Below are 16,257 nucleotides of genomic sequence, written 5' to 3'. Positions count from 1 at the left end.
GAAGGTTAAAATAATAACCTGGAATGTTAATGGGCTGAGAGCCAGGAGAAACCAGGCGATGGTGGCAGAGTATCTTAGAGATGGGGGGGCACATATTATAATGCTTCAAGAGACCAACCTAGAGAAGAAAGAAAGTAGATCCTGTTTTAGTAAGCTACGGTGGGTACAGGAAGTTGTGTATTCAGATCAAAGGGGCAGTACTAGAAGAGTGGCCTCAGTCATCAGGAAAAACTCTGGAATAAAATTATTGAAGTATGATTCGGATAGCTCAGGTCGATGGTTGGTGGCAAACGTGGTGATTCGGGAAACATAGATAGTGTGTGCAACTTATTATGGTCCATAGTAGTGATGATCCAGAAGCATTGGATAGGTTGCAAAGTCATCTTCTTGAGATATCTGTCCCCATTATAATTGGAAGAGATTTCAACATTATTTTAAATAAAGAAGACCTCGATAGAACATCAAGAGCTAAATATACAAGTACCCCTAAAACATAGTGTAAGTTAAAATACATGATGGTGGAATACAATTTTCTAGATGTTTAGGAAGATAGGCGCCGAAAGGGAATTTACTTTTTATTGCAAAAAAATATGGTCATCATTCAGAAAGATATTTTTTTGTTCTACCATTGCCTATTTGATGAAGTAGAGTGAGTGGCTCATGATCCAACCTTACTTTCAGGTTATTCTCCTGTGGTTTTATTCTTAAGAGATCACAAACAACAGGGAGAGAGAAGGTGGATTCTTGATAGAGCTATCTACTTGGATGAGGTGGTGGTCACAGACTCAGCAGACAATATTGATGTGTTTTTTGTATTCAATAAAGATTCTGCTAGCCTACAAACAGTATGGGATTCCTATAAGGCGTACCTAAGAGCGGTAATCAGTGTCATAATGATTGATAGGAGGCGAGCAACAAAAAGTATTGGAGAGATATCTCAGGCTACACTTAAAATGAAAGAAATGGAACATTAGGAGGCTTCATCAGACAGATCACCTAGGTTATCTATCTTGCAAAGGGAATTGGAGGATTTTCAGGCAGAATATGAGATTTAGTTTGCAAAGAAAATCCAGGATAGATGGCGAGTTAGCAAGCTGCAGCACTTTTCATATAGAGAGAGTTGTAGTTTGCTCTTGGCTTGCAAAGTCAGAGCAGATAAATCTAGGAACATGAGACGGGTTTTGCTGAATTCGAAATCTGGATGCCTTGAATGCCACTACAGAGATCAGAGGGGAAGCTCGAACGTACATGAGTAGGCTATATTAAGAAGATATACAGCCAGAGAGGGGGATAATTGAGGCCTAGGTAAGGGATAAAGATCTCCCTAGATTAACTAGGGCACAATTGGATGGATTAAACTTTGAGCTCAATGAAGAGGAAATAGAGACTTGGGGGCATATTAGCAAGGGCACTATCGTCGCTTTAGCTGGACTTTTTCCCGCTAAAGCGGCGATAATTTTATCTCCCTATTAGCAAGCTGTCACTAACAGCAGTTAGCAACAGCTTTTAGGCGATAGCTACAGGTTTGGGGCCCGTTTGCATGTCAGCGATATTTATCGCTAATGACATGCAAAGTGGGCATACCCAAACTGTTAGCGACTATTTTCAGTCGCTAACAGCTATTGCCTATTAGCAAGGCAGGCGAAGCGATAAAAAAAGAATTGTGCTAAGCGAGATTATCGCTATAAACTTACGCCTGCTAAAAAGTTGATTTACCTGTATAGTCAATGGGGAGTGGATTATCAGATTAAGCCCCCATTGGCGTTAATGCGAGAATATCACTGGATTTCCAGCGATATTCTCGCATTTCGCCGCTATCGCTGGATATTTTAGCACAATGGAGAAAAACGTTGCTAATAGCATGTTTTCTCCGCTAAAATAGCCAGCAATAGCTAGCGTTAAAAAAAAGTTGCTAACCACGTTTAGCGATAAATATCGCTATTTCTTGCTAATAGGCCCCTCATTGTACAAGATTAAGAGGTGGTAAGGCTGCGGGCCATAATGATCTCCCATCTGAGTTATACAAAGCAATTATCGAGAAAGAAATCCTCATATTAAAAGCGTTGTTAAATGCAATATATAAAAAAGGAGAAAAAGCTCCAGCTTCTTAGTCAGAGGCCACTATAGTTTTAGTGTTAAAACCAGATAAAGACCCTGCTAAAACAGAATCCTATGGACCAATATCCCTATTAAATGTGGACTATAAGATCTTTTCAGGGATATTGGCTTCAAGGATGGCTGGAGTAATTAACCCCTTCTGGAGAACTGGGCCTTATGGGCCTAGCGGCGCAGGGCACGCCTGAAATATCCGGGTTCACCTGCCTTATCAGACAGAGACACGAGACACTCTGTTCGGCGTAGAAAATCAGGTTTATTAGCTGCAGCTAAGCACAGTGGTCCTAGAAGTACACCAATGCTTAGTTCTCAGGAGACTGCCACTTCATTCCCTGGCGCACAGACTTTCATACCATACATTTTTACAATACCCACTCCCAAAACATACAAGACTGACAAATTGGAATAGTTCGAAAACAAGTTATCGAATGTCAAAACACACCCTCCTTTCAGACCCCGTGTGCTCTCCTCCCCTCAAGTTAATCAACACTGTCCGTAATTCAATTTGCAGGTGGTAAAACATGTTTTGAATGCTTCAAAGGATAGTTTATGTAACAAGAGAATACACAGAGAGAATAGCAAAGGTCAGTCAAATAGAATATAGTCAAGAGGAATGGTGGGACCCAAACAGTGGGGTTAGACAAGGATTAATCAGTCTAGACATGGATTACCTAACTCGGCCAGACCCTGACATCGGTTTCTTAGACAAGGACAAAAAGGTTATTCTTTAACAGGAGAGGCAAGCAGCTGAAAAAGGCAAAAACACTATGTTCGCAGTGTAGCCTGAGTGAGGGCAATACAAAATGGCGGCTGTCACAAACAGGCGGCTGACTACGAAGCTGAGTCGAAAATCACGGAACCTCAGACCATCCTTTTGCCATTACTCAGGCAAAACACAAAGGATTCACGCTAGTCTGAGTCAATGTCAATGGTCATAAGGTCATTAAGCTGTTGCTGCAACATCATCTTAATATTTTCTGTTTGCTGTGACATAGGCTTTGGGACACATAAAGTGGCACAAAGACCACATATAGCGGGGCCACATTGCAAACAGAGACAGCAAGAGAAAATGATGGCCAAGATCATCCCGAGGAAAGTTAACACTTTCCATCCCCATGTGGACAGTAGTCCCCAAAACCATCCCATCACAGACCAATTTCCTGAGTCCTGATGAATAGACTCTGAAATGACATGTAGCTTAGAAATGGCTTGGTATACTGTAGGAGTATTATCCAGACTGTAAATGCAGCAACTAGACCCGATCAATTTACAAACTCCTCCTCTATCAGCAAGAACAATGTCTAACACCATTCTGTTTTGTAAAGTCATAAGACGATCCGCCTGAAGTTCAGCCGTCAAATTACTCAAGGCTCCGGAAGTTACATTTATCGTAGCCTCAACGACACAAACCAACTGTCTAATGTTTCTGCTATTGACCCCAAAAGGGAAGAAACCCTTTAATAAAGTCTCCTCCCTCTTGTCCAGCTGTGTCTCCCCAATCAATAACCCCTCTGCCATATATTTTCCTGTGGTGTCCTGAAGGAGCAGTGTATGTAGGGGGAAGCAGGAAAGCTATACAGCATGTTCCTGAAAAATAGGCAGGAAGCCATGTGTAGGCCCTATCATGACAAATGAAATATGTACCTTGAAATGGTACTAACGGAGAAGAAATCAAGGGGGAATAGACATAGGTAGGGGAACAAACACTCTTTTCCTGTTTATTTTTATTATTCAGACCAGTTATTTGCAAACACAGGGCGCCTTCATGAGGTACAGTCCAAATTGGTAGGGATCTTCTTTCTTTGGACCTATCAGTGAGGCTAGTAATGTAGCGAGTCACATTCCAACCATCATATGCCCGTTTCTCATCCACGGGAATCTTACTAATGTCGGCAATTTTGGCCATAGTCACTATTCCTTTAATCAAAGGACTGTGACTATAGTCTGATCCGCCAGTATAGATATCACCAGGAGGATATCGGAGTTGGTTCAGATATGCATTGGAAAACATAGCCAGATAAGCCCAAGCGGAACCTTCATATGAAAATGGTAGAACCAAATATGGCATCCCTTTCTCAGCGTTATGGGGCAAAAGCCCACAAACCCAACAATCAGTAGTATTAACTACCAGTTGATGCTGATGTAACAGCTGAATAAAAGAATTGTTGAAATATTCTGGTCTCCTAACTTGTTCGTGGTCTGGGAGTGTGTAGAACTTATGCGGGGAGTTAGTAGGAGAAGAGAGCAAAGGAAAAGAAGTCGGAACAGGTGCTTGCTGCATAGTGTGGACAATCCAACCCACGAAAGCTAATAAAATACATAAACACACTAGAATACATAGTGCTACGCCACATCGACTAAATAGCAATTTTTTATACTTGTTTCTTTTCACAATCGTAACATCATTCCTTCCCATCTTAGTAACCACTACTCTAAAGGCATTGCTCACGATAATCTTCCTAGAACAATTGGCTGTGATTATTAGCCGTCCTATGACACTGCAAGTCCTGTTGACCTAGTCACTATTCAGATCACAGCCCAAGACTCCTACCGTGACCCTGCAACTTGATGGATAGTGGAAAGGAAATGTCTTTTAAGAAAAAAGGCAATCAAAAGACAAAAGGAATTTTTTTTTTTTCGGTTCGTGTTCAATTGTCTTTGGTCACCCTAGATCTTAGATTGTACCGGGTCTTGCCAGGTACCGTTTGATCCTTAAACAGAGTCTCTGGGTTAGTGGTGTCCAGTCTTAGATGTGGTGGTACAGCTTCTTGTAGCACATCATCATCTTCTTTTTCAGAGTTTGTCCAGTCCAGGCATGCACTACTAAAAGGTACAAATTGGGGTACTTTCTCGCATTCGGTATCGCCAATGCCTTCTTGAACCCACTGATCATAGGGTAAAGGCAGGGGTACCCTCTTACAGTGCATGCCGTGGACCCAGTTCTTCTTTCCGACAACCTTCACAGCTGTACGTGTCGTTAAAAGGACTTGTCTTGGCGGCCCCCAACGAGGTTCCAAATTCTTTTTTCTCTGAAAGTTCTTCACACAAACGAAATCTCCAGGTCGGATGCAGTGACCTGGATCTGAGGAAGCCTCCGGCAAAGCGTTTTGGACCTGTTGATGAATAACACGTAATTTAGTGGTGAGGTCATGCAAGTAGTAAACCAACAATGGGTATAGAATGTCAGAGTACTTTTTTAGGTCGCGGGACTCCCCAAACATTGGCTGGGCGTCCGAAAACGACCTCGTACGGACTAAGTCCTAAACGAGAATGCACAGTTTTTTTCGTAGAGAGAAGTGCCAAAGGTAAAGCGTCAGGCCAAGCGAGACCAGTGCTGGCCTGAATCTTAGCTAGTTTGAGCTTGAGAGTGCCATTATAGCACTCTACCAAACCCGCTGACTGAGGATGGTTTGCCGCATGGAATTTCTGTCTAATACCAAGACCCGCACAAACCTTCTGCATAATTTGACCCATAAATTCACTTCCATTGTCACTCCAGACAATGCGCGGCAAACCAAGCCTTGGGAAGAATTCTTTCAAAAGGACTTTAGCAGTGGACAAGGCAGTATTATCCTTTAGGGGGTAAACCTCTATCCATCTGGAAAAGGCACAGGCCACCACAAGGACATACTTGCGGTTATTGGAACGTTCCATATGGATGTAATCTATTTGTAAAACCTCGAAAGGATACGTAGGGGAGAAAAATGACCTGCCGGAGTTGGGTTTCCCTTTCCTGGATTATGCATTAAACAAACAATGCAATGCTTCACTACATTTTCCGCACATTTAGGAATACCTTCATTCTGCCATACTGGGGCCAGAAGCTTACATATTCCTTTCACACTGATATGAGCTGGACCATGCACCATAGTAACTACAGGCAGTACAAAGGCATCTGGTAACAACCATCTTTGGTGCTCCGACAATTCCGTCCAACATCCTGTCTCATCCAACATTCCCGTACTTTCTCTCCACTTGCTCAATTCCTTCTCAGTCGCTTCTGCTTGAATCATTTTCACACTTTCCACTGTATCTTCACACATACCTCCTTCTCTAACCCAATTTGCAGGGCCTGCAACATACATTTGGCTTTTAACGTTCCTCGCTGTTTCCTTCGCTACTTCATCTGCAAATGCATTCCCTCGACCTACATTATCAGTAATCTTCTTATGCGCACTGCACTTTACGATTGCTATTTGGGTAGGCAAAGTAAATGATTCAAGAAGATCAGTAACCAACTGACCATGCTGTATTTTAGTCCCATGGGAAGTAAAGAATCCTCTTTCCTTCCACAAGCGACCAAAACTATGAGCCACGCCAAAGGCGTATTGGCTATCGGTGTAAATAGTCACTCTCTTTCCCTTTGCTAACACACACACTCTTGTCAGCGCAATCAACTCAGCTGCTTGTGCTGAGTTGTGTGTAATACGTGCAGTTTCTACTATTGTATGCAAAGTGGTAACAGCATAGGCTGCAGTCGTATCACCATTAGGAAGCTTAAAACACGAACCATCTACCCACAGGATCCCATCCGGGTCCACAAGTGGTGTATCTTTTAGATCTATTCTGCCTTTAGTTTCCTCCTCTGTTCGGAGAAGACAATCATGCTGATTTTGTGTACCCTCCTCTTCTGGAGTAGGTAACAACGTTGCTGGATTCAAAACATTACATCGTTTGATGTGTATGTGGCTTGCTAAAAGCATCAACTCATACCCAGACAAATGAGTACTCGTCAGATGTTGCGTTTTTGTTCTATTCAAAAGAGTATCTACTGCATGTGGTACAATAACAACAAGGGTATGATCTAAGCAGATTGACGAATAGAGATCGCCGCTGCTGCTGTTGCTCTGAGTCAACTAGGTAATGCCTTGGCTACTGGATCCAAAGTAGCCGAAAAATAGGCACTTGGCCTTTGTTTGTCTCCAAATTGTAGCGTTAAGACAGACAATGCACAACCTTCCCGTTCATGCACGTAGAGCGTAAAAGGCTTACTATAGTCTGGAGTACCCAACACAGGAGCTGAACACAAAGCAGTACGTAGATCAGAAAAACTCTTCTGGCATTCATCAGTCCAAGGAAGAGGTTGGGGTGTGTCTTTCAAAATAAGTGCCAACAAAGGTTTAGCTAGTAGAGAAAAATGTGGGATCCACTGTCTGCAATAGGAGGTAATACCCAAAAAGGCATGCACTTCCTTTTGCGTGGATGGCACAGACATTCGTGAAATTGCATGAATACGTTCTGGAGTCAATCGCCTTCCCTCCTTCGACAAGAGATGACCTAAATAGGTAACTTCTTGTCAACAATACTGTAACTTAGAGGGTGACACCTTATGATGTAAATCAGACAAGTGGCGCAAAAGCAAAATAGTCGCATATTTACAGACATCCTCCGAATCAGCAGCCACCAATAAATCATCCACGTACTGAATTAAAGTAGCACCGGAAGGCAAAGAGAAGAAATCCAATTGTGATTTCAAAGCTTGACTATAAATGGAGGGACTCTCACAGTAGCCTTGAGGTGCACGTTTAAATCAAAAACTTTGGCCTCCAAGAGAGAAACCAAAGAGATCTCTACTTTCCTCAGCAATAGGAATACTAAAGAAAGCGTTCTTAAGATCGATAACTGAAAACCAGGCATCCGAAGCAGATACCATTGTGAGCAAAGCAGTAATGTCAGGGACAACAGGAAACTGAGGGACAACAATTTTGTTGACCTCTCGAAGATCAATCACAAAACGATACACAGGTGGCGTAGAAGGATCGGTACATTTAAGAACAGGCAAAACAGGACTGTTGCAAATGTTTCCTCTTGTTTCTTCAATGACACCTTTCTGAACTAAATCATGCACAATAGCCAACAAGGCTCTTTCACCATTGCTAGAAATCTTGTATTGAGGAATACGTGGCAACCGAACATTTGGCTTGACAGTAATCACGTAAGGTGGTATTCTGAGTAAACCAACATCATTCGGACCTGTAGCCCAAAGCGTAGCAGGAAGTGAACGCAATTCAAGTGGTAGTTGATCTTTAGACAAATACATAGGAGAAATTAATGTATCTCCCAACGTAAGATGTCCACCAGAGGGGGAACAATACAACGTTGCATAAAGACGTTTCAATAAATCCAAGCCCAACAAATTCTCACCGCAACCAGTTGTTAAAATGAGCGGGGCTTCCAAATTTTAGGGACCAATAGAAATGGGTAAGGGACATGAAACTGGGTTGCTAACTGGGGCGCCAGAGAATCCTACAGAAACATTCGTTAAGCCAGACAAAGGTGCCCCAGGGAGTTTGGAGCGAATGATAGAACTTCTCATTGCACCAGTATCCAAAAGAAACGGCTCTGAAACGCCCAATGCAACAACGTTAACATAAGGCCCATCCTGATCCACTGGAACTGATACCACTCCCTTGCTTTGTCTATGGCTGTCCCAGCTAGTGGAAAAGTCAGAATTGTCATTCTCAATACAATAATCATCATTGTAATACTGTGCAGACTGAGAATTCTGCTGATCAAAATAATTCATAGTGTTCTGTGGGGGTAAGGAACGCTGTCCTTTAGACGGCACACCTCGTCCTCTACCCCTGCGTGCTGACTGAAAACCACCACGACCTCGTGGCACTGTTAGTCCACCATTACGCTGCAATAAAACCGGACAACTATTCTTAAAATGACCTTCTACTTTACAATAGGCACATTGATTAGGACCCAACAAAACTCGTGGAACAAACGAGGTAGGTTTCTGTAACAATTTCTGAAACTGTGGAGGCTGTTGTAACTCATTCTGAACAGAACGAGGGGGATAAGCCTGCTGCAAAAGAACCTTAGTTTTCAATTCTTTAGTCTTTTTCTCTGCTTTTTCCTTTTCTTCCTTATCCCTATTCTCATAGTATTGAGCAGTAGCTAATATCTGGGCAGATGAAGAAACGGCCCACGAACTCTCAGAATCTTTCAATTTATGCGATAATTCAGGGAGTAGATTAAACACAAATTTATCCACAAATAATCGCTGTCCACCCTCCGTACTCAAATCTTGACCACCGTGGTCGATGAATGTTTCTTCGAAACGAGTAAAGAAATCAGAGACACTCTCATCTTTCTTCTGTTTACACGCAGCTAACTTGTCCCAATTAACTCGGAGGGCAGGCATCATTGTTTTCATTAAAGTTATTATTCTACCAGGCAATGCAGTGATCAAAGGATCGGGCTTAGCACCACCTACTTGTAGCGCATCTGCGGCAGTTAAAGCAGCCCAATCACCACCCAAAGCTTGGTCATGATCTTCCTTACGAATTCGAGCCCATATTGCTGGAGGAACTACATTACCCATTAATAAATCAATGCCCGCCAAATTCATAACGCACGCATCAACAGTCTGGGACAACTCCTTATAATACCCAGCAGGATTCTTACGAGGGTCCGGTAGAGACTGTTTAAGCGCTAAGACTTCAGAGCTTTTCCAAGGGTCATCTACCCATATACGCTGGAAATGAGCAGGGACACCTGGAACATTGCTACAATCAAAGGAGAGAGTAAGGGAGTTTGTTCACTCAGAAGTGAACTAGAGATCACTCCTATTCCCCTAGGAGGAATTATGTCAAAACAAAGAGAGGAGTATCCCCTATGAAGTTAAAGGACAGACGTATCTGGAGGGCAGGTTTTTTTGGCAAGAAGGAGACTATTCATCCTTTTGTTTAAAACCCCTCACTCACCAACCTAGTGGTGACATGCTTCATCATCAGGGTCCACCCTGGCGTCCTAGCGACACCAGGGTGTGCTGCGACACCTGTACTACAGTGGAGCGGGTTGTGACTGTGGGTGTGAAAAAATTAAATGTTAAAAATTGTCCTGGTTGTACTCAAAAATAAAATTTTAATTATAGAGCAACTGAACAATGTTAAAAAATAAGAGGGCGAGATCCTGGTAGGGAAGTTATGACCAAGGGATCTCTATATGTGTTGAGTGGTCAACATGTTTCTACCATAAGGGCGATTGCCCTGTATTCATCAGGACCAGAAAAACAGGTGGACAGGGGGTGTGTGCTCCCTAAAAAGCACACCCGTACCGAATTTATTGGCATAGATGTTGACTAGTATCTCACTCCATCACAACGGTATCAATTTATTTGGAGATTAAAACCCTTTGGCACTATATTTCAAACCACTGAGACACTGCACGACGTTACAGGAGAGTAAGTAAATATTAAACCTGATTATATTTACCCCCTTTTTCTCTCCCTACAGGTCTCTTTTTCACTCTTTCATCTGCTCACTTATTTTACTGAGCAGTCTATACCACTGGCCGTTTTGCCAGTAGGTACACAGGGGATCAAGGTACGGGTGTGCTTTTTAGGGAGCACACACCCCCTGCCCACCTGTTTTTCTGGTCCTGATGAATACCGGGCAATCGCCCTTATGGTAGAAACATGTTGACCACTCAACACATATAGAGATCCCTTGGTCATAACTTCCCTACCAGGATCTCGCCCTCTTATTTTTTAACATTGTTCAGTTGCTCTATAATTAAAATTTTATTTTTGAGTACAACCAGGACAATTTTTAACATTTAATTTTTTCACACCCACAGTCACAACCCGCTCCACTGTAGTACAGGTGTCGCAGCACACCCTGGTGTCGCTAGGACGCCAGGGTGGACCCCGATGATGAAGCATGTCACCACTAGGTTGGTGAGTGAGGGGTTTTAAACAAAAGGATGAATAGTCTCCTTCTTGCCAAAAAAACCTGCCCTCCAGATACGTCTGTCCTTTAACTTCATAGGGGATACTCCTCTCTTTGTTTTGACACCTGGAACATTACCTGCTTGTGGAACTGCTTCTCTCCATATAGGGGGAACTTCTCGCATAGGATAATGTTTCACTTTATGTCGTACCGCAGGATCCGGTTCAAGAGAAGTTTGAGAGAAAAAGGAAGACCTAAAAGTGATAAGTGTTCGAACAGCATCCTCGACATCGGGACCTACAATAAGACCTTTATCGAAGGTAGCTTGTATGTCAGATAAACCCTGAGGAGGAAAATCTAAGCCCATATCACCCCATCCTTTAATCAGGTTATTACACATAACATTAAAAACATATCTCTGCCTGGGCGCATTCCACTGAAGGAAAGTATCCAAGATATCATGAACAGTATACAGCGGACCACTCATGATCCAATTACAGGCAAGAGAATCTAACCTAGTTCTTTCATCAGTATCTGGAATTTGACTACGAGATTGTCTTCTGGACGAAGCAGGAGTCAAATTAAGAGCACCGAAAAAAGGTGACAAAAGACCGGAAACGGTCTCAACTAATCGTCGACGAGCGGTAGGAGAATCAGACAGTAAAACTGGAGACATCGTATTAAGCATGACAGGAGAAGAACTATCGATAGTAAAAGAAACTGGCGATGAAGGAGACGAAGGTACAGAAGTCAGTGGCAAAGGAAGCGGAGGCTGAATTACTGGAAGAGGCAATTGCGGAGGAACTGGAATAACTGGTTGGGCAATAGGTTGCTGAACAATAGGTTGTAATGGAGGTGCATTAGCACCTAATACATAAGGTGGAGGTGATCGCAACAGCTGAGACATAAAAGGATCTTCATCAAGATCTTTACTTTTCATGGGAGGGGTCAATACTGGATAACATCTATCTATTGCCATACGATGCTGCAGTTCCGAAACGTCAATCATTTGATCAACTTCATCATTTTTAAACTGTTGCGCAGCCTGTAAGATCATCATATCCTGTGCTTTCTTATCCTTTTTTGCTTGTTTAATTTCTTTCTGTTTGGCTTCCTTACGCCAGAGGCGGAAAGAGTCAAACATTGCCGGCCGGGCTTTACTTTTGAACAAGATCGATTCTAAATTGTCTAATATGTCAGCCTCAAAACTACCATTTTGTGGCCACTGCAGAACACCATCTTTCTTTGTATACCGAATCCATGTATCATTAAAAATAATAGGACCAAGACCATGTTTGGAATAGAGCTCATAAGTGGGAGTTCCAACCGGAGGAATTGGACAAGAGTCCTCGAGCTGGGAATACCTATTACAACTAAAACAACAACATTTCCTAAATTTACTAAGTCCAGGCATTTCTTAACGAATTGGACTATTCTCAGACTTCAAAGGGTTTAAGGCAATTATTACAGCACAAACGTACTTACCCCTTGGCTTCGACTAATGCATTGGTCGAATAAAAACCCAAAACAAAAAGAGTGGGAGCTACCCACGTATACTTAACTAAGTATTTTCTCACGCCACTAGGTATTCGTCTAACGTCTCGCGATACCAATCATCACCAGGGGCCAAGGCAGGGCGACAGTCAGGGCAGCAGTCGTCAGCAGCCGTCGGAAAGGATTAGCCGCGCTGAAAAAGACCTTCGGTCCACTTCGACTTACAGGGGTCGCTCTCGTGGTTCGCGAATCCTCCAGAATTTTCTTGCGAAGCTCCTCACACTCTTCGGGCTGAACCGCTACCACTGGAGTCGCCCCATGTTGGGACGCCAATTGGAGAACTGGGCCTTATGGGCCTAGCAGCGCAGGGCACGCCTGATATCTCCGGGTTCACCTGCCTTATCAGACAGAGACACGAGACTCTCTGTTCGCCGTAGAAAATCAGGTTTATCAGCTGCAGCTAAGCACAGTAGTCCTAGAAGTACACCAATGGTTAGTTCTCATCAGGAGACTGCCACTTCAATCCGTGGTGCACAGACTTTTATACCATACATATTTACAATACCTACTCCCAAAACATACAAGACTGACAAATAGTAATAGTTCGAAAACAAGTTACCGAATGTCAAAACACACCCTCCTTTCAGACCCCGTGTGCTCTCCTCCCCTCAAGTTAATCAACACTGTCCGTAATTCAATTTGCAGGTGGTAAAACATGTTTTGAATGCTTCAAAGGATAGTTTATGTAACAAGAGAATACACGGAGAGAATAGCGAAGGTCAGTCAAATAGAATATAGTCAAGGAGAATGGTGGCACCCAAACAGTGGAGTTAGACAAGGATTAATCAGTCTAGACATGGATTACCTAACTCGGCCAGACCCTGACATCGGTTTCTAAGACAAGGACAAAAAGGTTATTCTTTAACAGGAGAGGCAAGCAGCTGAAAAAGGCAAAAACACTATGTTCGCAGTGTAGCCTGAGTGAGGGCAATACAAAATGGCGGCTGTCACAAAATGGCGTCTGACTACGAAGCGGAGTCGAAAATCATGGAACCTCACTTCCCTGCGCCATGAATTCCGATGCTGCGCGTTGGAGGATAGGGGGGAGTGCAGCGCTTCAGTGCTGATTATGGCTCCACGCTGTCATGAGTCATGGGCAGCGTGTGCTCGTGACAGCGTGGTTCCGTCATGACCACGCCTTCTCATTAATTCGCCCGCACAGGGGGGGAATTAGTGCTGTGTGGGCGGAGCGGTAGCGGCATAACGGCTCCTTGCCGTCATGAGTACACACTGCCCATGGCTCATGATGGTGTGGAGCCATCATGAGCACACAAGGGGTTAAGAGTGTCATCCATTCAGATCAGAGGGGGTTTATCCCTGGGCGGCAGCTAAATGAGCTCACGCCACGCCATAGATACGGCGAATGTTCCGAAATCTCCTTTAACGGTAGTGGCCATGGATGCAGCTATGCCTTTGGTATGGTCCATTGGGAATACCTATGGGAAACTCCTAGGAGCTTTGGATTTCCTCAAAATATGACAAGCTCAATACAAAATTTGTATAGGACTCCTATAGCAGGAGGTTTGGCAAATGGAGAGCTATCAGACTGTTTTCAGATTACTAGAGGTACAAGGCACGGTTGTCCTCTATCTCCCCTCTCTTTCAATCTTTATATTGAGCCCTTTGTGAACCAAATTAGAATAGATACTTCCATAGTCTAATGGAAGCTGGCTGGGTTGGAGGTCAAATTAGCCCTGTATGCTGACGATATGGTAATGTATACAACAGACCGGCAACTTGCAATACCTAGATTGTTGTTGGATGTCATAGAATTTGACAAGATATCAGGGTACTTGGTAAATGCAGATAAGACTGAGGTCATGGCTTAGAACTCAGGTATGATCAGCCAGGGGGTGAAATTGCAGATGAGATACCTGGAGTTCTAATAACTTAGAAAGTTGAAGAAATCCTGCTCGTTAATTGAAAAAAAAGTGAGTCAGGAGATAGAGAAACTTTTAGTGAGATGGACCAACCTGTCAGTTAATATCTATGGTAGAGTTAATTTGGTTAAGATGATTGTCCTCCCAAAAATTACTTTTCAGTTTAACTCTATGCATCTTACTTTCCCCAAAGAGTGTATCGCTAAACTGCAGGGACAAATTGGGAATTTTATTTGGGCCTCAAGAAGGACTAGGATTGCTTGGAAAAAATTGAGGAGACTGTTGGGGTTCTGGCTTTGCCTGACCTCCAAATCTACTGCTATGCATTCCATTCTAAGAATTTCCAGATGCTGGCCAACAAACCAGACCAATCCTCAATTGGTAGTCTATATATGAGGCAACGCTTAGTGGATTGAGGAAGAGCCATTTCTTGTCCAAATATGGGGACCTAAAATACTTGAAAAAAATTAGTCAGGCTGAAAGTTTTGAAAACAGCGTTAAGAACTTGGGTATATTTTAGAAAGTGATTTAGTATCCTGTATTATACATCTTTAACCCCAATCTGGGACTACCCAGGCAAACCAGAATATTTGGAGGACCAGCTAAGCCGCCCCCTAAAGACAGCTGGCTTAAACTGCTGGGCAGATCTGAGAGCAGGATCGGAATTGGCAAAGTGGTAAGTTCTGAGTGCATGCACTAACGGCCAGCTAACAAGAATAAATTATTATCACTTACTTCATGGTGGGCAATGAAGAGGAAAAGGAGGAAGTATGGTTTGAAAGGGTTATGCAGGTTGGCCCATTAAAGAAGGAAATGTCGATGTGTTATTATGACTTTTTGGAGGCTAAAGACAATAAATATCCTGGCCTATCTTCAATTTGGGAAGAGGGAATCATGGAGGGGAATATGAGGCGGATATGGTGAGTATCTTTTTTTACATTATATGCTGGGGTGAAATCTGCCTCAATTAAGAGAAACCATTTGTTTACGAAGCACAGGGTCTACTGGTCCCCAAATAAGCTGACAAAAACGGCTGTGAAAGAAATTGGATGTCCGAAATGTAAGTCCGTAATAGCAGATGATATACATATGTTTATGCGATTCACAATCTTGGCTACTTTCTGGATCACTATATGTAAATTCATCAGCAAATAACCGGACATCACATTGAGGTAGACCCTCAATTTATATATTTTTTTAATCAGCCTTGAAGAATACTTTGGTTTAAACTCTGCCAAAATGAAGTTTGTTTTATGTGGTTTTTCTGGCAGGACGAGAGATATGTAGACTTTGTAAATCAGCGAATGCTCCACTTTAGAGACTGTTCTAAAAACATCAAGTTAATAAGTCAGATGGACATTACCTGTGACAACCATAGCCTCAAGCGGGTGTGGAAACATTATGTTAATTGGCAAATATATAGAGGGTCCAATGAGTAAGCCATGCCTGTTGTGTCAATTTGTTTTCTCCTTCTTGAGCCGGGGAGGCCATTACAGAACAGCAATAATCTTATGTGGGTAGCTATTCCCCTCCTAGGGGGGAGACGTACACCAGCAAGAAAAAGATGGCTGGATGAGGACAAAGAAAAAAACTCAGGTAACATGTAATTTAGCTCATCTGTCAATCCTGTGTAAAAGACAGAAACTCTGACGCTGGTCTCCTGCCGATCAGCCTCATCACTATTTGAATTAAATAATAAATAAGCCAGACAGCTCACCAGGTCTGTACTATCTATTGTCTGAGTTATTATTCTCTTGTCTAATATTCTACACAGCCCCATTTCAAAAGCAATAAAATCATATAAGCTGTGGCTATCTTCTGTAACCAGGGAAATGGAACAAGAGGCCACATCCTCCTTAGAATACAATCAAAGAAAAGGCACCTGGGATTCTGATGTCAGAAATGCTGATGGGCTGCAGAGAAAATGCAAGCAGCACCACGTTAGAAATATAAAATTCCTGAGAATCCCCAGTAAAACTCTCTGGAGGGGATAAACGTATAGCTGGATGACAATAAACGCTCAAGAGCAG

The sequence above is a fragment of the Lissotriton helveticus genome, chromosome 1_1 (assembly GCF_964261635.1).
Source record: "Lissotriton helveticus chromosome 1_1, aLisHel1.1, whole genome shotgun sequence".
Classification (NCBI taxonomy): domain Eukaryota; kingdom Metazoa; phylum Chordata; class Amphibia; order Caudata; family Salamandridae; genus Lissotriton; species Lissotriton helveticus.
The sequence above is the reverse complement of the archived record's forward strand: the minus strand, read 5'-3'. Positions refer to the sequence as shown.